Source organism: Pleurodeles waltl, chromosome 5 (assembly GCF_031143425.1).
Source record: "Pleurodeles waltl isolate 20211129_DDA chromosome 5, aPleWal1.hap1.20221129, whole genome shotgun sequence".
NCBI classification, from domain to species: Eukaryota; Metazoa; Chordata; class Amphibia; order Caudata; family Salamandridae; genus Pleurodeles; species Pleurodeles waltl.
In genome coordinates this window covers 961,255,078-961,278,052 of record NC_090444.1, presented here as the reverse complement: position 1 = coordinate 961,278,052, position 22,975 = coordinate 961,255,078, and the positions used below count along the sequence as shown (strand labels likewise).

General features: G+C 46.1%; 1 protein-coding gene across 1 annotated transcript in view; it reads right to left on the bottom strand.

Annotated features, from left to right (window-relative positions):
- Positions 1–22,975, bottom strand: part of LOC138297073 (kinesin-like protein KIF28) — a 783,037-nt gene that overhangs the window by 484,897 nt on the left and 275,165 nt on the right. The window lies entirely within an intron of this gene.

Genomic DNA, 22,975 nt, shown 5'->3' with positions numbered 1-22,975 from the left:
TTGCCAATAAGGAGAATCGGCCTTTCAGTTAGCAGCTATGCTTCAATTATCACATTTGGAAAAATGTTCTTCTGAGCCTGTATTATGCATAGGGCGCACTATTCCTCTTCGCACTTTGGTGCACCTTTCAAAAAGTGAGTCTGGTGCAGAATGGGATAGTGTTCCCTTTAATGATGAATGCGCTGGTACCAGGGCAGCTGTGAACTCACGCTGACTGGGCAGCACATTCAGTGAAATATGGAGTGGCTGCTTCCAAGCCTCCATCCTTCTCTGTGTAGGGTGACACCCATCTACAAGGGGATTATTTGAGGGGTCGATAGAGCCCTCTTTCTCCACTGCAGAAGGTTGCCCTTTGGGGGTGGACTACCAGTGCGCCACCTGCTTGTGACACACTGTCAGTGTGCTTCCTAAGAGCATGTCTCTGTAGCACATCTTGGGCGCAGAGGCAAAGCGATTCCCTCATTTGCATGGACCCATACTCTCATGCAAATCAAGGAAGGTCCTCTCACAATGAAACTGGTGCTATATGTGTACCAGAGCTATCAGTATTACAAAAGGGGTTGTGGCCCTTCTATAATACCAAAGCCCCCTGGGTTGCACAAATCAGGCACACATGCTCGTGGCTCAGATGGGGCACTCTGCATCTTATGAACAGGAACCCATTAGCTAAGGTTGCCGGACAGTGGAGCTGAGAGATAGTGGAACAGGGGTTAAGAGCCCAGTTAGTCCTGCACATAAGCATAAGTGTTATGTTTGAGACAAAGTTTTGTCTGGGAAACACAATTTGTGTACATTTTAAATCTGAAATAATTAAGGTCTGCCAATATAAGGGACAATACTTTAAACGGTATGGCAGAAGGCAGAATTTTGGCAGATTTGTATTTTCCATCATCACCCAAATAATGTACTCCAAAATGGCACTGAGGACAAAAGTCACAGTGGCAGACCCTCTCAGGAAATTATGGAGGAAATGGCACTCCAGTGGAAGTAACTTTAGAAGCAGACTTTCACTCTGACATCCATTTATCACCATACAAGACCAGCATTTAGCACTATAGTTTAGCGTGAAATGCATCCACACATCCATTTTAGAAGTGAGTAAACCTTTTAACGCTAAAATATTAGGTCTAGATTTATCAAGGTTTTGTTTTGCCTTTGTGCCATGCAAGAGGGTGCAAGGCCAATGCAAAATCTAAGTGAGATTCATCAAGCCATGCAAGCTTTGCATGGCCTTGCAAGGCTTGATATATCTTGAAAAAATGCAAAGCAGCACAAATCGCTGCATTGCATTACTCTGCCCCAGGGAGGCGTTGCATGGGTGGAGCGTGGGTGTTCCTACGCATCTGCCCATTGGTGTGGGCGCATTCCCAGATTTACCATTAGTGGTAGACATTTACCATTAGTGCCCCTTCTTGCAGAAAAACAACCCTGCGTGCAAGGATGCCTGCATTGGCACAAGGCAGCACATTGTGCTCCAAAGCAAGGAAAGAACAGGAATGCGCCATGTAATGTAAGCTATGGTGCAATCCTGCCCTCTCCCTTTCATGCAGCGCAGTGCAGCAAGGTATCTTGCTGTAGTGTGTTCGGTGAAAGTTTGATAAATCTGCCCCACAGTGTAAAAATCACAACTACAAACAGCAGTTGAGCGCATTTGGGTCGTTCGCTTTGCCCACACACTTGTGCTAAATTTATTGTGCGGACAGCACATAATTACATGAAGTGGCACAGCAGCATTATTTTGTGTAACAATGATGAGGAGAAACTATGTGAAAGTACACCCTTGTAAAAGAAATTTCACCCAGGCCTAGTGATAACATAAATGTTGATGTTGCAGGCTAGATCAAATTCATAGAGATCTGCCCAGGAACTTATTTTTATTTTGAGAATCCCAGATTTACAATAGGCGTAATCTACAGTATTCAGGAAGATTCACACTGGCTTTATTTCTGTGGACCAATCGGTGGTCACCCATAATATAAGCGTTGTAAGGCAGATAGCTATTTGAGGGGCCTACACTACTGATGGAGAGTGATTAAAATCTAATAATTAACATGAGAAGCTTGCAATATAATGCTTAGTGAAATCGCATAGAAAATGTAAACGTTAACACGTGTGTTTGAAATGTGCCCACGGGGTTGTGGCCACCATTGTATTAGATGATTAATGAAATTGACTAATAATGAAATATTAATGTACTAATGTATGATTTTGTATTAGTATTAAGAGTTACATGTTAAGGTTTTGCTAATTAATCACTAGGCCTTAGTTAGCATGAGTCGGGGCCTAGCTGTCTGGTTTCATATTAAATGTGTTTTTCTAACGTGCAATGTGCTGACTTGCTGAAGGACATGAAGCTGTACTTTTCCAGGAGTTAGAGATGTGTGTATAACCGTAGTAAATCTTCTCATGAGACCTCGACTTGCTCAAGGAGACATTCTTGTGGAGCGCCACAGTGTAATTCGCAACAGGTACAAGGTCATTTAGACTAGGGAAGACAATGGGACTACTGACTTGAGTAACAAATGTCACTTATTCCTTACCTGACATTCTACCCGTTGGAGGCGTCAAACCAAGGAACCAATGAGCTGCATGAGAACTGTCGAAAGTGGAAAGCTCCAATGGGGTGACCGTTGGACTAATGGATGGAGATAATGATGCACCAAATATTGACCAATTGGAAATTAGAGACTTGTTCAACAATTTTAATATAACCGCATGACCCGAGGAGAAATCAGCATTACAGCCATTACAAGCCCTTACGTGCCTTTTGCTATCACCCATCCACTTTGTTACTCTGCTTAAAGACTTTGCTGTTTGACTCTTCAAACCATCCTCACCCTTACCCAGCCCGGTCTATACTTTTCCTCCTTATGAGGGAAGTGTCCCTTATTACCCGTCTTGCTGAACTTTGCTGTGTTTCCTGGTTGATGGCGAATCAACTGATGTCCTGAGGACGAAGACTGACTCTGTATGCTGACTCATTACGGAGGGTAACTATATGATGATGAAATTGTAATTGTCTGTTTGCCTTTTCTTTCTAGGTACCAACTGCTTCTTTTGAAAGAGACCATAGTTAAATGTTTTCTAAAATTGTGTTGCTAAATTGTTTTGCATGAAGCCCAACATGCTAATGCTGATTTGAGGTTAGTTAAGGAGTTCACTAAACGGACGCAAATAGACAAATGACTGAATCTATGCTTTGTTGAATAAGGCGCTAATGATACTCTGCTAACGTGAATCCATATTGACGTCGTGCTATGTTCTAATGTTCATGATCTTTGCTTTGATGAAATCTTATTCGAGTTGCCATATTATGACATTGTTGATGTGTTTTCTGGTTTTGAGACTAATAAACTTGCTAGTAGAGTGTAATCAATAGGGAATAAATATCATAAAATCTTACTAAATTCTGCGTGGTTATTCATGACTGAAAGGTCATGGTGTGTTTCAATTTTATTGATGTTATTGACTAATTTGATTGACTTGCTATTGTGAATATTGATGAGGTTATTGATTTATTGATTCACATGTTGATTAGTTATCTCGTCTTAAGGAGACTTCAATCAGGGTCAAAAGATTCATCGGCCTAAGACGAGTCCGAGAGTGAATGAATTATCTAGATTGGGACACGTTAACAGTTCTGGTAGCAGAGGATGGTTTAGGCCCTTTGGGGCCCTAGGACGAGGGACCATTGTTTTAGAAGTATTTTTTTTAAATAATGCAAATTGGAGGTATGATGTGCCCCTAAGTCCCAAATGACTTTCCCGGAATCTCAGAGCTTGCCGAAGTGAGTTGGGTATGTTCTCGGCGTTCTAGTGATAGTATGAGTGAAGTAGAATTTGCGCTTGCTCAGCTTATGAATATCGCAGGTGATTTGTGAGGTTTGTGAGAATTTAGGCCAGGTAATGTTTTAGTAGGAATGGGCGTACTCCGCAGTATGAGAGTAGGGAAGTCGGAGAACTTCATGTGAGTGTGGCGCTTTGCGCTCCAAATTTGTCCACGTGGTTGTTAGTGATGTACGCGGTGTGGTCTAAGACTCCGGAGTATATTGATAAGTGTATGAGACACTTGGTTTATGTTGTAATTTGCACGGTTTAATAGGTCAATCGGGCGTGGTTGACGAGTCGAGTTTGAGTCAAAGTGTGTGAGTGAAACCTTAGATGGAGATTTGGCAAGTTCTAAAGTGCACTAGAATGAACCATTAACAAGTTGAGAGTAGAATTTGCGGGTCAAATTTTGCTTGTGGGTGTGGGATCTGAGAAGGAGAGAGTAGCGGCCGAGGCTTCATGTGAAATCACGGTAAAGTTCTGAAGCGATTGTGTTACCCTTCCTGTAGTAAACCGGCAAATTTGTTTTTTGTTTGTTAAAGTGCTCGCAATATATTGCATTAGTTTTTGTGTGAATAGAGAGTGAGGAAGACAAGCCGCAAGACTTTGTCAGCCGCAGTGTGTGAGTGTGACGTCATTGGAGCCGCGCTGGGATAGTTGCCGAGAGGGGTCGCACACGGATTGGCAGCCGTCCGTGAGAGGCAATTGGTTGAGAAGGTAGGCGAAGAGTGTTCTGGGAACTAAAGTCACTTCCTGATTAGATTCTAAACAAAATAAAAGATGAGAAAATGAAGTTTTTCAAGGCTTTAAAGAGTGCCTTGAGGGGAGATGCATACATTACAGCGAGTGTGGGGGAGCCTACACCGCCAGAGGATAATCCGGCTTATGCCGTAATGGAGGAGAAGGGAGTCGCACCATGCCTTTGGCTAAAGCATTGGTGCAAATTAACAGAGAAAGATGGGTGTTTGGCGTTTCCAGAGAATGGAACCTTTAATATAGGGGTCCTAGAAAATTTGCGGAAAGCTCTAAATGAGCAGAAACCGCCTCCGAGACTAGCTCAGTTGGAGGCATTAACGATTTGGGAATTAATGGCCATACGACAGAGGCAACAAAAATTCGAGCGGAGAATGAGGAAAGCAGCAAAGACCTTAGCAGAAGCTAGATGGGATAGTGAGACCAGGATGTGGAGAAGGGAAATAATGGACGGAGTTAGGATGTTTCCGGCAATAACTCAAGAAGACAAAACACAGGGAAGAAAGGCCACTTGGAAAACAGACAAGGGCTCTAGCAAGCAGAAGGAGACTCAGAAGTCTTGGGTAGATGCAGACGATTCTGATGATGATGAGTTTCTAAATCAGTTGTTACATGATCGACCGCCACCATATGCCATAAATGAAAATAGACTGAGTACTAGTGCAGGTCCTGTAAATCCGACACAAAATCAGGGAACCACAAGCGCAGTACAGGCAAATAATGTTATCACATCAGCTCCGATACAGAATGGTGCTAGTGTATCCACTGCACCCGAGACGCAGATACAGTTGCAGCCACGCCAATTCAGAGGCTCTACCCTGATGTCCCAGTGTTAGAGACAACTACGAGTTTGATGGTGCCGCCTGATCCAGTGTACACGAGATCAAAGTTAGTGCAGATTGAGCCAACTCCAAACTTGCTGCCCCAGCCGCAGCAACCGGTGGTCCCGAATTACACTTCGGTCGCAGGACTGCAGTCAGTTACAACACCTATGATGAATCAAGCTATGGGAGTTAATGCTCCACGGGGATTGTGAAACGGACAGGCACCAGCCACTATATCATTGCCGATTACTGTTGGTCCGCCAGTACCGCTATATGCGCAGGCAAAGCCTAGTGTATGTGATCAAGGAGTAATGACTCAAGAGGTGATAAGAGGAGGGTTTACAGGAAATTCCCAAGGGATGACACTGGGAGAACAGATAGTCGGTGGATCTAGATCTTTGTTGGACTTCAGTCCGATTGGGGTTCCTTTAGAGACCATGAGACAAGCAGGTTTGGGTCTACTGACACCACAGGTAATGAGTGCAAACACGTTGCAGACACCGATGGTGCAGGCTGGAAATATCTTGTTGCAAGGTTTAACAGTGCAACAACTGAATGAATGGTTAGACAAACGTAATACTCCGCAGACTACTCCTGCGATAGCAGAGAGGTCAGAGAGAGAGAAATACCTGAATTTTGTAAGGTTGGGTGTGGAGGCAGCAGAGCTAGTTGAAGGGACTATGGGAGTGAACAGAATAGAATCATACACTGAAGCAGAACTGAGGTATCTGTGCCAGAAAATAACCAAAGAAGTGGGTAAGGTGCACCAGAGGTTAGCGAACGTAGCAGACAAATACGGCATAGACTTAGACAATACTAAGCATCTGAAGAGGAGTTATAGATTAGACTTCGAACCTAAAGATTTAGATCACATGAGATCCACTGGAATGAAGGCACACCTCAAAGAGATACTACAGAGTGCTCAAATTTGGGGAGCATTAGAGAAGTGGGAAGGCAGATGGCCAAAGAAGAGAGATAAGAGGAAAAGTGACTGCCTGGAACCGCAGCAGGCGAAAGCTGCACCAGACACGGGAACAATGAAGATGTTACCAATGAGGGAGACAGCTGGAGGGGTTCTAGTTCATGTACCATGGTCTGGAGGTGACATCCTATCCTTCACAAATGATTATCCCAGGTTGAGGGAAAAGCCAATAGAATGGTATCAGCAGACAGACCGGTTTGTGAAGCTTGCGAAATGTCTTTGGGAAGACTTGAATACCCTGATTGAGATTATAGTTCCAGCTGACTTATGGCTTGAATGCAAGAGGGGTGTGGATTGGCCGACAGAAGAACCGGCAAGGGATAAGATTACTGGAGCACCGTCTCCTGAGGTGATGAGGTTGCACTACAAGGTGATTGAGTTTTTAAAACAGAAGGTGTCGCCGCAAGTTACTGATTGGCAGAAAATTGATCGAACGGCACAAGAAGGCAAAGAATCGATACATGCTTATTATGAGAGGTTGTTAAAGGCATTTAAACACTATAGTGGCACGGAGGTCATAGAACCGAAGGATATGAATCATCTTGTGTTCAAGTTCGTTGAAGGACTGAGGCCAGAGATTAGCCAGATGATTAAGGATCATTTGATCTGTTGGCAAGCGAAACCGATTGATGAAGTGTTGCAGTACGCAAAATACTGTAGCGATGAGATTGAATTGAAACAGAAAAAGCTTAAAGAGGAGGTGATGGTGATGCAAATTAATGCAGCTCAGGCAGGGATGCAGGGAAATAGGGTACAGCAGATGATACAGCAACAGCCTCAAGGGAACGGAATGTTCCAACCGCATACAAGAGGCAGAGGTCGGGGAGGTTTTGTGAACAGTGGCCCAGACTTGAATACTGTTGTGGTTCAAAATGACGTGCAAGGGATGAAAAAGATGTTACCATACCATGCGTGCGTTGTGGAAGCGGGAGTGCCCAATGATGGTGCAGGATGGTGTTGTTCAACAAAGCAATGATGTTGGTACAGAATGAGGGGTCCAAATCCGAACTTCCAGAGTAATATGGTTCAGATGCAGGGTCTCCAGCCTATGCAACAAATGCAAATGCCACGCGTTCAACCAGCACAATTGCAGCAAATACAACAGCAGATTCCCATGGTACCTAGACAGCAAATGCAGTTGCCTTTAGCTCCGATGGGACAGCAACAGGTGATGCTTCCTCAACAGGTCACAGGTCAAACGATGAGTCAAAATAATACAGTACAACAGTTCCCATTGCGTGGTGAAAATGGAATAAACGATGAATGGTCGGATGATTGTTCAGATAGTGAGGAGTGCAGTCTTGCAGCGTCCCTAGAAGTAGATCAGAGGGGACCTTACGTGCAAGGGAAGGTGATGGGTCACAAGGTTTCGTTCCTGGCTGATACAGGAGCTACACGCTCTACAGTCAGAAGTGCAGAGGTTCCAAAATTGCTGCTTTCGGGGCGTACTATAAAGGTGGTAGGAGTAGCAAATCAGCTCTTGACTAATCCGATTACAGATCCGGTTCAAGTTGAGATTGGTACCTTTCAGGTATTGCACAGGTTTGTAGTCTGTGATTCAAGTCCCGTATCCCTACTGGGAAGAGACTTGCTGTGTAAGACGAGGTGTTCGATCACCTGTTCCAATGAAGGGATTGAGGTGCAGACAAACAGTGATGATTAAGGGGATGATGGTCAGATCTCAGAGACGGAGACCACAGATGAGGAATACCCTTTGATAAGCTTCTTCCCAATGTTCACAGTGACCGATTTGCCAACAGAATTACAGGGAACAGTGACAGAGAAGGTGTGGGACCTGACAGGAAATTAAGTGGGACTGATCAAAGGAGTAGAACCAGTCAAAGTAGATGTGAAGCCAAATGCTGTGTTTCCCCAGGTACCACAGTGCCACATGGCACAAGACGTCCTCATACAGGTGACACAGATAATTGCAGACTTTGTGAAGCAAGGGGTCTTAAAAGAAGTGATGAGCAGCCCATGTAATTCGCCAATAATGGGACTGAGAAAGCCTTGTGGGAAAGGTCGAATTGTCTAAGACCTGAGAAAAATCAATGAGATAGTGGTAAAATGTTGTCCCATAGTGCCAAATCCAGCCGTGATCATGTTTCAGGTCCCATGTGATGCAGAATGGTTCATGGTTGTGGACTTGTCTCAATCATTCTTTTCTGTGCCTCTTCATGAGGATAGCCAATTTCTATTCAGTTTCAAATTCTTGGACAAGGTTTACAGTTGGTGTCGAATCCCTCAAGGGTTTTCAGAATCGCCTTCCATCTTCAATCAGATATTGAAGAAAGATTTGGAGTCATTGGAACTGCCTTTTAATTCGACTCTAGTGCAGTACATTGATGATTTGTTGATTGCATCCAAAACGAAAGATGACTGCAGGTATGATACTATTGCCCTACTGAATCATTTGGGAAAGAACGGACATAAAGTGTCCCCAAAGAAGCTACAGTACTGTCAGAAAGAGGTGAAGTACTTAGGCCACCTGATTGATAAGGGGTCAAGGAGAATATCCAAAGAAAGAGTGACAGCCATATTACAAATGAGTCCCCCGACATCTAAGAGAGATGTGAGGATGTTTTTGGGAATGGTGGGCTACTGTCGCCAGTGGATTCCCAATTTCTCGATTATCTCTAAGCCTTTGGTGAGGTTGACTGTCAAAAAGGTTAAGGATGGCCCGGATACCCTAACCATGTCCGAGAAAGAAATGAGGGCATTCACTGAACTGAGAGAGTGCATGTGCAGGGCTCCAGCTTTAGGTATGCCTGACTACACAAAGCCTTTTGTACTGTTTTGTCATGAACGTGATGCTTGTTCTTTGTCTGTCCTGACGAAGGTCCATGGAGGTGCAAACCACTCAGTAGCATATTTTTCAGCTACTTTGGACCCAGTCGCAGCAGCCTTACCAGGTTGTTTGGGAGCAGTTGCAGCAGTTGGTCAAAGCCTTACTCAGTGTGAAGGCATAGTGATGGGACATCCCTTAACAGTCATGGTCCCACATTCAGTTGAGATCTTTTTGACTTGTTCTAAGACCCAGCATATGACAAATGCAAGACTCACCAGATATGAAACGATTATATTGGGGGTCACCTAATGTATCACTGAAAAGATGTACTGTGTTAAACCCAGCAACTTTACTTCCTAATGAAAATACAGATGTTGATGATGCTGAGGAAGTAGAACATGATTGTCTTGAGGTAACAGAACTGTGCACCAAACCGAGACATGACATTAAAAATACCCAATTGGAAGAAAATGATTACATTATCTTTGTTGATGGTTCATGCCTGAGGGACTCAGTGGGAGTACTGAGAGCCGGATACGCTGTGTGTACAATCACCGGTATCCTGGAAGCATCTTGGCTCAAGAGAGTGTACTCTGCTGAAGTGGCTGAATTGGTTGCTCTTACTAGGGCATGCCATGCCGCTGACAAACTAAAAGTGACTATCTATACCGACAGCAGATATGTATTTGAAATTGTCCATGATTTTGGCCAATTATGGTCCCAGAGGGGTTTCCTGACCTCTTCTGGTTCTCCGGTGAAAAACTGTGAAAAAATTAAGGAGTTGTTGCACGCGATTCAGTTACCTCTTGAAAGTGCCATGGTGAAGTGCAGTGCACATGTTAAATCGTAAGACTTTGTGTCAATGGGAAACGGATGTGCAGATCAAGTCGCAAGGTTTTGTGCACTGAACTGTATATCGTTCAAAGATCAGTGGGAATTGTTATCGGAAACTGAAAATGAGACATGCACAGGTTGTGCATTAAGAGTGGTTGACACAATGGAAGAGTTGAAATTGTTGCCGGGACGTGCCAGCAAAGATGAGAAACGTGCTTGGGTTAAAATGCAATGTGTACAAAGTCCGGATGATTTGTGGGTTTCAGATGAGGGGAAAATGGTTTTGCCAAACAGCCTCTTGTCACAGTTTGCAATGTTTTACCATGGACAAGCACATATTGGGAGAGATGCCATGATTAAGTTGTTCAAAATTGACTAGTTTAACCCAAAGTTCAGACAAGCCGCAGAACTGATTTGTCACAGGTGTATCATCTGTCAACAGATGAATGCGGGGAAAGGGACCGTGGTGAATTTGAGCCACATTGGGAGAGCAGGAGGTCCATTTAGCAGGATGCAGATGGATTTTATTGAGATGCCTGTGTGTGGAGGTCTGAGGTACGTGTTGGTGATTGTGTGCATCTTTAGTCACTGGATTGAAGCTTACCCTACATGTAGGAATGAGAGTCTCACAGTAGCAAAGTTGCTGCTTAGGGAGTTAATACCACGTTTCGGGTTTCCGATCTCTTTAGAATCAGATAGGGGAAGTCACTTCAACAATGAGGTGGTTAAGCTCTTGTGTGCCGCACTGAACAGTGAACAGAAGGTGCATTGTAGCTACCATCCCGAAGCCTCAGGACTGGTGGAACAAATGAATGGTACCTTGAAGTCGAGAATGGCAAAAATGTGTGCAGCTACAAATTTGAAATGGCCTGATGCGTTGCCCTTAGTGCTGATGTCAATGAGAAATACACCTAACAAGAAAACAGGGCTGTCTCCACATGAAATTCTCATGGGCCGAGCTATGAGATTACCAGCAGTGCCTGCAAATGCTCTTGTGAATATCACGGATGATATGGTGTTGGACTACTGCAAGGGTTTGGCTGACGTGGTCTGCTCTTTCTCTCACCAGGTGGAAGCCACTACACTGCCACGGATAAATGATCCAGGTCACAATCTGAAGGCCGGTGAAAGGGGCCGTATCAAGTGATACTGACAACTACAACTGCTGTGAAATGTGTGGGAATTCCAAACTGGATTCATGCCGGTCACACAAAGAAGGTGACGTGTCCAACTGATGAGGAACTTGAGTTGTCGAAAATAACAGCTACAGAAAAGGAAGTCTCAGGGCCGGAGAGTAATCAAAGGGGAACTGAGACAGAAGGAGAGCCCGTTGAGGACGGCTTGGTCACTCCAGCAAGAGCTGAGACCCGGAGTGAGCCTATCTAAACCGAGGCACCGGGGAAACCGACACAAAGAGAGGTTCTCCCAGAAGCAGACGGATACAGGTTTGAAGTAGAGCCCGTGACAGACCCAGAAGGCGAAGGGGAAGAGTCAGGAGAGAAGCAAAGCGGGCAGACTCCTCCTGAGCAAATTGCAGGTCCATCAAGAGAAGACACCATAGAATCAGAGGAAGGCAGAGAACAGCCACAAGAAAGACGAAAAGTCGGAAAGGAACTGAAGGGAGATAAGTGGCCAGAACCGCAAACTGAAAAAGGGAAAGTAGTCATCAGTGAAACAATAGAGAAAGAAGTCGATACGACAAGGAAGGAAGATTTGAGCGAAGGAGAATTGCAGGGTGACCGCAAATTGAAGAGAAAGAGAGTTGCAAACAGAAGATACGCGGGTCCAGAATGGGCATATGCAACATCAGCTGAATGGCAACAAGAATTCTTGGCATTCTGTTTTGATCGAGAGGTTCCAGGTCAATACTACAGAACCTGAATTCGACCACAGAGAAGAGAGATTGTGTTAAATTTGAAGTAAAAGCTGAAAAGCTGAGAGAAAAGGAGACTGATAAATTATCGGATGTGACACTGTTAACCCGAATTGACTTGAAAAAACGATTTTGACAAGCTGCTAACCTGATTTGACAAGGATCCTGGGAGTGAGTGAAACGCTGTAAATACTTGCTAAAGAAAAACTTTGCTTGTGAGAAGAAAAAAAAAATGAGAAAAAAGAAAAGCTTTAGACCTTCCTCAGTTGATTGTTTGCCTTTATATTGTTCTGCTTTCTGATTCTTTACAGATCATGATTAACACTAGAGATAATAATAAGGGGAGTAGGATTTGTAGATGGTTGAGTATTATTTTGGGTGTCGTGTGTGCAATAGTAATCATAGCTGTGATTGTGGGAATGCCATTGGTGGATAAGAGTGAGACTAACAATGCTACAATTCCTGAGACTGCTACACTAACACCAAGGGAGAGATTTGAGCAGGATACGAAATATTTGCATGAGGGAACTAATACAAAAGGGGAACTATCTACTAATGTTTTCTATAGCTTGTTGAATGAGTATGTTGAAACAATGGATGCGAAAACAATTTATGTGTGCACGAAAATTCCTTTGTCAGTACAAGAAGGGGTTACCTATCATAGTTTGCCATTAACCTACGGGATAAGTTGTAGTTTGTTATTAACAAGGCCTTATGATCAAGAATATATTCAGTACTTCTATTCTAATCTAGATGTAGTGTTTTCTTTTGTGCCTATAAATGAATATTTGAGTAAGATAGCTAGAGATCATAGTATAAAAATAGTTTGGGGTTTCTTTGAGCCTACACTGACTTTTGGTACAGCTTATGCGCATCAGTTTCAGTTTCAGTTTCAGCTTTATTTCGGTAAAACAATACCATAAAAGCATACTGGCAAAATTCTTACATTTCTAAAAGGAACAGAAACACTTTTTAAGAAGGAAAAAAAAAAAACACTAAAAACAGATCGAGACCAGAGCTCCCTCAGGGCCATACAATACAAATAGGCAAGTTATGGGTATAAATGTTATTAAAAGTCAACAATTAATCAGTAAAACACTATAAAATATACAGTACACATCATCATGCAAATCACCATATAAATATTATAAAATTTTATAAAATACCCCTAAAATATAAATCTTTATACAAAAAACAGGTAAGATTGCTATCTCACTAATAGTAGCATTAACTATGGACTAGCTCAAAAAGTGACCATTATAAAAATAGGATATATGCTTTTGAAAGATTATTTGCCTCTAGCATGTCAAATTGCCTCTACAATCTTGGCAATATAGATACCATCATCACGTGAGGGGTTATTTGACTAATTTTTAGGAGATGATTGACAATCCCTAGGGCCCAACGATTCCTTTCTTTCTTGCGTGCCTATATTACTTAGAAGCCATATACAATCAAGTAATGCAAAAGGCACATTGTTCTAGCAGCAGCTAATAGTCACTTAACTACTAGAAACAAGTTATCTGATGTTGGTCTTAAAAACATAAATAAAAGTCGATTACAGTATTTCATTTGTAAGACCCATAAAATGTACCTCCCGTGCCATCAGGCACTTATTTGCCTAGCTAAGAGGAGATTTTAAGGATAAAAGTAGATAAATATCAGAATCCAGGAACAAGTTTCATAAGTGTCAATGACCATTCTAGGTAACTTAATCAACCTCCCACTAACTACGGTCCTCCCGGGCATAGACAATGTCCCCTGGGCTAAATATATCCTTGGCTGATTGTAGGTCCCAAGGCCATTGAATTGCAGAGGGTGACTCCCAATTATCGGCTTCAGGACCATAGGTTAACTTTGGGAGTTTTGCCTGAGTTAAAGCGCCTACAACCTCAGGCCCACCTTGTCTCTGATGAATGAAATTGCTATTAAGAACCGGCTTAGACCAAGAACAACATATGGTATCGAGCTGGATCTCAAGAATCTGGCAGCTTCATTGTAGTTCCTGATTCCAGCGTTCCTGCAGATGGGTCGGATCCATTTCCTCCTTGGTTTATCGTAGGCAATGCAATTTAAAAGGACATGATCCATCGTTTCTGGTGTCTACATATTACACAGCTCGCAGGTCGCCTCATGATTACTCCCATTCAGGAGGCCCCATTTAAAGGTAAAAGCCTTGACCTGGAGAATCCCATATCGAAACTTCATAAATAAAACTTTTGCTCGTCTAGGTTGGATAGTATCGATCCATTCCTCAGCGCTCGGTAATGGTTTAAAATCCAGAAAACTTAAGGTTAGTCTACCTGAATCCTTGCTATGAAAAGGGCTATTAAAGATGAAGTCCCAAAATACTTGCTTTAGTCGGATCTTTGATTGGGTTGTGAGTGTATGCGGTTCATCCCAATAGAATTTCAGCCCTAAATTGTAAAAGCATTGCCTGATATAGTGGAGCCACGGGAGGGAGATAGTCTTGTCCAAGCCCATGATCTCAATTAGTGCTTGCCTGTATTGGATCAGTTCAGGGGTTGTCCAAAGTCTACACCAGTAGAGCAGGGGCCTCAGGGCTGCCAATTTGCCTATTTGTTTCATATTAGTGTCATAGGCTAAGGGAATCAACGGAGTGGATGAAGGGAGGCCCAATACCCCCCTCATGAAATTTTTTCCTGAGTAGCCAATGGAGTTAGTTTTGCGAACCCCCAGAGTTCTGCGCCATACAGAGCAGCGGCCTGTGCTTTGCACCTATAGATCTCGAATACTGGTGACACAGTGCTCGACCTAGAACATTTGTAATTTTTACTAATTGCCATGGAGCTATGAGTTAAGGAGATAGCAGCTTTGTTGATGTGCGGTGCCCATGACAATTTGGCATCAAGCAGTATCCCTAGGTAGTTGAAATTTTTAACTCGTTCCAATGCCTGCCCTCTAATCCGAATGTTTCTCTTGAGTGCTTTGTGAGGGTTAACAGTTAAGTATTTAGTCTTGTTTGCATTTATTTCTAATCCCTTCAAGCTGCAATACTCACTGAATTTATCTAGTAGAGTTTGCAGGCCCATTGGAGTTTGAGATAATAGGATGGTATCATCTGCAAAAAGGAGGGCGGGGACTGGATCATCATTCAATCTTGGTGAGTCGTGGTTACTTTGTTTCAGGTATTGAACCAGATCATTGATGTATAATGAGAAAAGTGTTGGGGCGAGCACACAGCCCTGTCTCACCCCCCTCTTGATAGGTATTGGGTCTGTCAACTCTCCCATTGGCCCCCACCGGACCTTTGCGAATGTATTTTCATGTAGCCTCTCCAGCTGGCCCAGGAGGTTCCCTGGCATGCCCTGTTTTCCTAATGCTGCCCATAAGGAGTCTCTCGGCACCAGATCAAAGGCTGCGCGCAGATCCACAAACGCGATATACAGGTGGCCTTTCTTTAGTCTAGTGTATTTCCATATTATTGTCAATAGCCTAAAGGCCTGGTCAACTGTACTGGTCTGTTGTCTAAAGCCTGCTTGGTATATCGTCATTATGCTGTTCTCTTCTATCCAGATATTGATTCTATTCAGGATCTGTCTAGCATAAATTTTTTGTGTGACATCTATGAGGCTAATTGGTCTATAGTTCCCTGGGTCTTCCCTGGATCCTTTTTTGTAGATTGGGATTATTTCTGCCCCTGTCCATGTCTCGGGCATTTGGCCTCCCCTTGCTATTGCGTTACTTAGAAGGTTTAGATAAGGTGCCCAGATTTCTATGCTATGCTTAAACATATCCCCCGGGATCTTATCCAAACCGGGGGCTTTTCCTGGCTTGATTGCTTCAATGGCAGCCACCGTCTCCTCCAGACTAAATTGTAACTCGGGTAAAATACCCCAAGTAACTGGGGTTTTATGTCTTGAGGGATAGGAATCGAGGGTGGGGGGGTCAGAGTAAAGATATGTAAAGTAGTTAACCCATGTTTTGGGGTCTATGTGATGGTCTGTAGTAAATATCCCCTCTTTGCTACCATGGGTAACTATTTTCCAGAAGGTCCTTGCATCATTGCTTTTTGCGCATCACAATAATCTAGCCTGCTTACTAACGCCTGTAGAGAAGAGCTTTTTAGATCACACTGATGATAGAAGAAAAGCGTTAAAAGAAAAGCTAGAAAAGGGATTAGAGAAACTAACGTTTGCAAATGATTATGCTTATAGTGCAATAAAGACACAAGGCAAATTAGCTTTAGATGCATTACACGTAGGAAAGCTTTGTGTATATATAGGCCAAAATCTGACCATGGCACTTTATTTTTAGGAACGAGTGAGTGCAGACATGTGTTTTTGTTTCAGAGTAAGTGGACGTTCATGTTAAATGGACAGGATCCAGCAGATCCCAGGGATCTATTACATATGTGGACTTTTTTTTTTTTTATATACTTTTATTAACAATTCGCAGTTTTACATTTCACAAGTACATTAATGGGAACATCTTGTTCTTGTCATGCACCATGTTCAAAAGATACATCTTTATATGAGACGTCACACATATATTGGTCATGATTTAATGTTCATCTTGACCTTCGTTTAATCTTCATTATCTGTTAGGACTAGAGTTCTAGCGTTCCTATCTGTGGGGGTCTTACTCACTGTTGTTCTTTGTTGCCCTTTCATTTTATATGTCCGCATAACAGCTTTAACTTAAGATTAAACTATGTACAAACTTGGTGGCTTTTTGTGTGTGGTCCTTGTGTTGGTTGGGGGGGTCTCTCACTGAGGACTTTATTCTTAGGGGGACAACTATCCATTCTCATACATCTTCCTTCTGCTTTTTGCGATAGTATGTGACCAACTCCGCACTGCCCCCTGTATCATATTGTAGACTGCTGGTATTCTCGTCTGACTGCTTCACTGGTGTTTTCCCCTCTCCAAAAGGTGGTTCTATTGGGTGTATCCATTATCTCATTTCTATACCCACTCATGGCTCTGTTTCTGTTAGTACCGCATTGTGAGTTATTGGTCCTTTCACTATATGTCCCAGCTCATCATTAGGTCTTCCCATTCTGGGGCTATGGGAGTCTGTCGGATGCCTTTTGCTTCTTCAGCTTTCAGGACTTGTAATTCTGCCCTGGTCCATTTCGTGACGTCGCTTTTCCATTCAGCGAGCAAGGGGTGGCTAGGAGCTTTCCAACCCCTCGTGATCAGCCTTTTGTAGAGGGCCAGTGTGAGGTCTAGGAAGCGATTCCCAACCTTCCCTCGTAAAGTACCCATTTTTAGGCCCAGTAGACATATATCGGGGGTAAACGGCAGTTCTATGACATATAGCCTTGACATGATCGCTATCATTGCCCTCCAGCCAATCTGTAACACTGAGCATTTCCACATCATGTGGTCAAAGTCTGCCTCATCATCACCACACCTGGGGCATATCCTAGGGGTCCCCCCATATATACGGAACAGCCGGTGAGGAGTAAGGTACGTCCTATGTAGGTAGTTATATTGGATGTATTGCAAACGGGTGTTACGCGAGATCCCCCGGGGATAAGCAAGAGCCCTGCTCCACTCCGTCTCGGACAAATCTTGTCCGACCGTTTTCCCCCACCTCTCCCTCAGCGAGTGCAGGGGATCCAGTGCAGCTTCTATCTGGGCCCGACATATTTTCGCAATCAAGTGGGGTTCTTCACCCGATGTCAGCAGGAGGTGTAACACTCTGTGGACCTTGGGCTCTGCATTAATCGTGTCCCAGTGGTCTTTCAGAGCATGCACTAACTTCCTGAACAGCAAAAACTGGCCCTGGGGGACCCCCCTCCCTACCAGGTCAACGAAGTTCTTCAACACCCCTTCCTTGAAAAGCTCTCCCACCGTCCCTATTCCTGCTCCCGTCCATGGTCCCAGCCCCAGGCCCCCGGAACCAGTCCCCTTCGGGTCTACAACTAAGACCGATAGTGGTAGCACCGGAGAATAGGGCGGGCCAACTCCAAACCTCCTCGTACATCTCTTCCAGCACGTCGTCGCAACATTAGTCATTAGGTTGTCTCCAAGAGAAATAACCCTCCTCCCTATCACACGTGCTATCATTCGGGCTGTGTCCAGCGGAACATGGGAAGTAAACAAGTCCAGTTGTCCTTTGCCCACCATCCAGCCGGCCACCCATTGCAGCTGAGATGCCAAATAATATGCCTCGAAGTCAGGAGCCCCCAGTCCGCCCACACGCGTCGGTCTGCATATAGTCGTCAGTGCTGTACGCCTGCGACCCTCGTCCCATATTAGTTCCCGGAGCAGAGCGTTCAATTCACGGAACCACGCCGGGGGGATCCATAACGGTAGGTTAGCAAAATAGTAGAGGAGGCGGGGAAGCATAACCATTTTAGACAATGCTACTCTGGCCATTGTTGTTAGCTTCAGTGATCGCCAGAACCTGACCGAGGAGCGCAGGGAGCGGAGCGTCCCACCCAAGTTGCCGTCTCAGAGATCGCCCAGTTCATGGAATATTTGAATACCCAAATATTTAAAGGTCCGTGGGGCCCAGTTCACATCCCCTAGACATGTTTCAGGGTGCCTGCAGTTTGGCAGCATGGGGAATACAAATGTTTTGCCACGGTTAAGGCGAAGTCCTGACAGTTCCCCGAAGTCCTCCAGAATCTTCAAAACCCACGGGAGACCACTGATTCCATCTCTCAGATACACCAGAATATCATCCGCGTATAGGGAAATAACATGCTCGTTTAGACCCCATTTAATTCCTTTACCGACTCCCTCTTGTCGCAGCCGGGCCGCCAGAGGTTCGATTGCCAGGGCAAATAGCAGTGGGGATAGGGGGCATCCCTGCCTAGTTCCCCGATATACCGGGTATGTATTGGATATCGTTCTGCCCGTCTTCACCCTAGCTAGCGGGGAAGAGTACAGCAAGTCCACCCATTTCACCCAGCTCTCCCCTAATCCCATCTTTAACATCACAGCTCTGAGGTAGTCCCACCTAATCGAGTCGAAGGCCTTTTCGAAGTCCACCACTAGCAAGACCCCCGTAGGAGGCTTCTCCACTTCTGGCATATATAAGATAGCAGAAATTCGCCTTAAATTCAGTGAGGTGCTGCGGCCAGGGACGAAACCATTCTGGTCTGCATGCACTAATGTGGTCATAAGGGGGAGCAACCTGCCAGCCATGATCTTACTGAGAATCTTAAAGTCGCTGTTCAGCATTGATAAAGGACGAAAGTCAGTCACTGGTGCCTCCCTGTTTTTTGTTTTAGGGAGCGGCACCACCAAAGCCTCTCGCAGCGTGCCCGGTAGCTCCCTTTGGCGCAGGGCCTCCGCGTACACCTCCGCCAGCTGGGGCACCAACAATGTCCTATATTTTTTATAAAAGTCCATTGGGAGGCCATCTGTACCGGGAGTTTTCCCGGGAGCCAACCGCGATATGGCCTCGCTTATCTCCTCTGCTGTCACAGGACCCCCCAGGCTATCCCTCTCTTCCGGGTTCAGAGCTGGGAGAGTGATTCGCTGCAAGAAGTTCTCAAAGGCCTCCACCCCCAGGACGCTAGGTTTCCTGTACAGGTGCATATAATATTCCTTAAATGCTTCATTAATTGGGCTTGGACTACGCCTGCAAAGTCCCTCTTTGTCTTGTATACTCGTGATGAGCTCTCCCCCCCCCGCCTGGGCGCACCAGCCAAGCCAACAGTTTCCCTGACCTACCCTCCTCTAATTGTACTGATGCCAAGTATTTTTGTATGTTATGACATCTAAGCTGCTCCTCGATCCGGGAATGCTCTCTACAGGCTCGGTTATATTCCTCGCTCTCCTGAGCTCCAGGATCCTGTCTCAATTCCCCTTCGTGTATTTTCTTGTCTAAGGAGGTCAATTCCATATCAAGTGTGCGTTTCACCCCCACCGATTGACCCAGGCAGAAGCCCCTCGTCACCACCTTAAGTGTTTCCCATTCTGTGGCCCTCGATGTAGTGGATCCACTATTAATCTTGATATGTTCTGTCAGGTGGCAACGAAGGGTGTCTCTATACGTCTGATCTTCTAACACAGCGGGGGACAGTCTCCATGATGATATAGGGGTCTGTCCTCTAAAACTCTTAGCGTCAGCAGCAAGGGATTATGATCTGACAGTGTGCGGCCAAGATACTCGGAGTGGGTCACATAACGCGCAAGGCCCGCTGTGCATGTCATTCTATCAATTCTAGTGTGCAGACGGTGGAGGCCTGAATAATACGAGTAGTCTCTGTCTTTTGGGTGTTGTTCCCGCCAAATATCCACCAGCCCCCAGGTGTCCAGCCATTCACAAAGCTTTTTGGCTATTCTAGTGGATACTGCACCCTGCAGTGGAGGGGTTGATCTGTCCATGTTAGTACCTAATATTGCATTAAAGTCCCCCCCACTAGCAGTTCTCCTGTGCATTGGCGGGTAAGGTGGCTCGATAACTTAGTTAGGAAGGGGATCTGGTCCTGATTGGGGGCCTAAATGCAGCTCATGACAATTGAAATACCATGTAGTCTCCCCTCCAATATCACAAATCTGCCTTCCCGATCTATGTTAGATGAATCTATTATTAGCGGGACCCCGGCCCTGACCCATATCATCACCCCCCTCGCATAAGCTGAGTACTCCGTGGCAAATACCTGTCCCCTCCATCTGCGTCTCAGTTTCTACACCTCCCCAGTTACTAAATGGGTCTCCTGCAGCATTGCCACCTGCACACCTCTTCTCTTTAAGTAGGAGAGGATTCTGTGTCTTTTGGCCGGCGTGCCCATCCCCCTGACATTCCATGTTAAGAGATTGTAGTCTGCCATTTTAATATAGTAGTTTGATAATAGCGCCCCTGGTAACCCCAGACTTCCGGCTTACCCCTACCCATGTTCAGACCTTTACTACCATCGTACATCGCCACCCACTTAGCCAAGTTAACTGGTAACTGTAAACCCCAACTCCCCCACCCCAGGGCGCCTACTAACCTGCAGGTAGCCCAGAAAATCACGCAACAGTGCAACTTGTTCAAACATATAGCTACAGTTCTCGCCAGTCTAACTGGACCAGCGAGGTACTGGTTCGGGGGGTGGCCAAGTCCGGAGGGGCCTCACGTTCTCTTGTTGTACCGCATCGCCGGGTCCTCTCGCGCCAAGTTTATCCGAGTTCGTCAGCAGTTTGCGGTGTCACCCTGGGAGCACGTGTCGAGCAGCCCGAGTCCCCAGCCGAGGACACCACTGTATCATCTGAGTCCTCCCCTGAGCCCTCCGGGTGGGACACTCCACCACTCACTCGGGCCGCCGCTTCCAGAGCCGCTCTCTTGCCTTTTTCTTTTTGCGTTTGTGTTGGCGCCAGCCTCGGTCGATTCCCGGGCCTCCGCGCCCCAGCGGCCCAGCGAGCCTGGCCCTCAGCCACGCCCTCACCAACGGACCACCCCGCCTGGGCCCCCCATTTCTCGAGCCATTCCCATGCCTCTTCCGGGGTTTGGAGGAAAGTGGTTTTCCCCTCCAATATCACTCTCAGTCTGGCCGGATACAACAACGAGTATTGAATCCCTTCTTCTCGGAGCACCCTTTTGACTGCTAGAAATGAGGTTCGCTTGTTCTGAACATCCAAAGTGTAGTCCGGGAATAGCGTCACCTCTCCGTTTGCTACTTTAAACGGGCCCATCCCTCTAGCCTTCTGTATAAGAGTGTCTCTGTCCTTGTAATGCAGCAATTTGGCAATCACTACACAAGGTGGCCTGCCAGGGGCGAGAGGCCGTGATGGCATCCGGTGCGCTCGCTCCAGCGTGTAGAAGGGTGTCAGGCATCCGGGCGCTACCGTTGTACTAAACCATTTCTCCAGGAAGTCCACCATGTTGGCTCCTTCGGCCCCCTCGGGGAGGGCCACCACGCGCACATTGTTCCTCCTGTTTCTCCCCTCCGCATCCGCAGCTCTTTGTTCAAGTCGCGCCACTCTGGTAGCCAGGGAGGTCACCTCAGCTGCTAGATCTTTCTGTTTCGGCCCAATGACTGCCAATGTGGATTCCGTTTCTTTGACCCTGTCCGCCAGTTTATGGTGGTCTGCTCTCAGTAGGCCTACTTCGACCGCTACTTGGTTGATATCGTGTTGTAGTGTTGTCTTTGTGTCTTCAATCGCCCCTAATATTTTGTCCAGGGTTTCCTGTACGTTGGATTGTGAGTGGGTCTGTTCTTCCATTTCTTTGCGCCCTGGCGGCGTCGCGGGGTCCATGATTTTCCTCTTATGTCGGGCCTTGGAGGGCATCGGCCAGAAAGGGGGGGGGAGGGCCGCACCCCCAGGGCGCCGGCCCAAGTCTATTCACAAGCTCTCCTCCTTTCGCGGTCTCGTACCTTGGCAAGCACAGGCCCGGTCAAGGTCCTCAGATGGGCGCCGGGCAGGCCCGCTCCGACCCCACCAGCTATCCTTGGCTTTCCGTTACAGTGTCGGGGGATTCCGTGCCGTCAGCCCATAGCTGATACCTGTTCTCTATTGTTCTGGGCTTTTCTTTTTTTCCACAGTGCGCTTCGGTCCCAAGATCAGGTCTCGACTAGTTCCGCCATAGCGCCATCGGGTCGTTTTCCCAGCGGCCCCAGGTCGCCAACACCCCGTAAGCCCCAGGCTGGTCATTCACTCTCACAGGGTCGCCTTCCCCTCCTCAGGGTGCACTCAACGGAGTTAGCTGTTTGTTTAGGAGCATCCGCTGCCGCCTTGTTTCCAGTCCGGTCAGTTGCACTACACTCAGTGCTACTCACTTTCAGGGTCAGTGGCGCTCCCGGGCTCCAGGGGCGAGCAGTAGATTACCTATGTCAGGCGGTCCGGCAATCACGACCGCTGCCAGAGGGAGTCCCCTCCCGGTCGTCTGCACTGTCAGTTGCCCTACTTCCACTCCGGTTCGGGCCAGGAGGTCAGTCCTGTCCTGGCGTCGAGATCACCCACTAGGCTCGGCTTCCGGCTGCTTCTACTTAGTGGGGGTTCTGCTTCGTCCCCCTGTTTCAGCCACTCTGGTGATGGTCCTCAGGGGCCTGCAGCCTCAGGACCGCCCGCCCTCTCCCGTCCGGGGTCGTCGTACGTCTGTTCTTCCCCCTTTGTATTTTTTCTTGTTTCCTCTCTGTTTTTTTTTTTTCCCCCTAGGGTGTTACCTCACTAGGGGCCCCTCTGG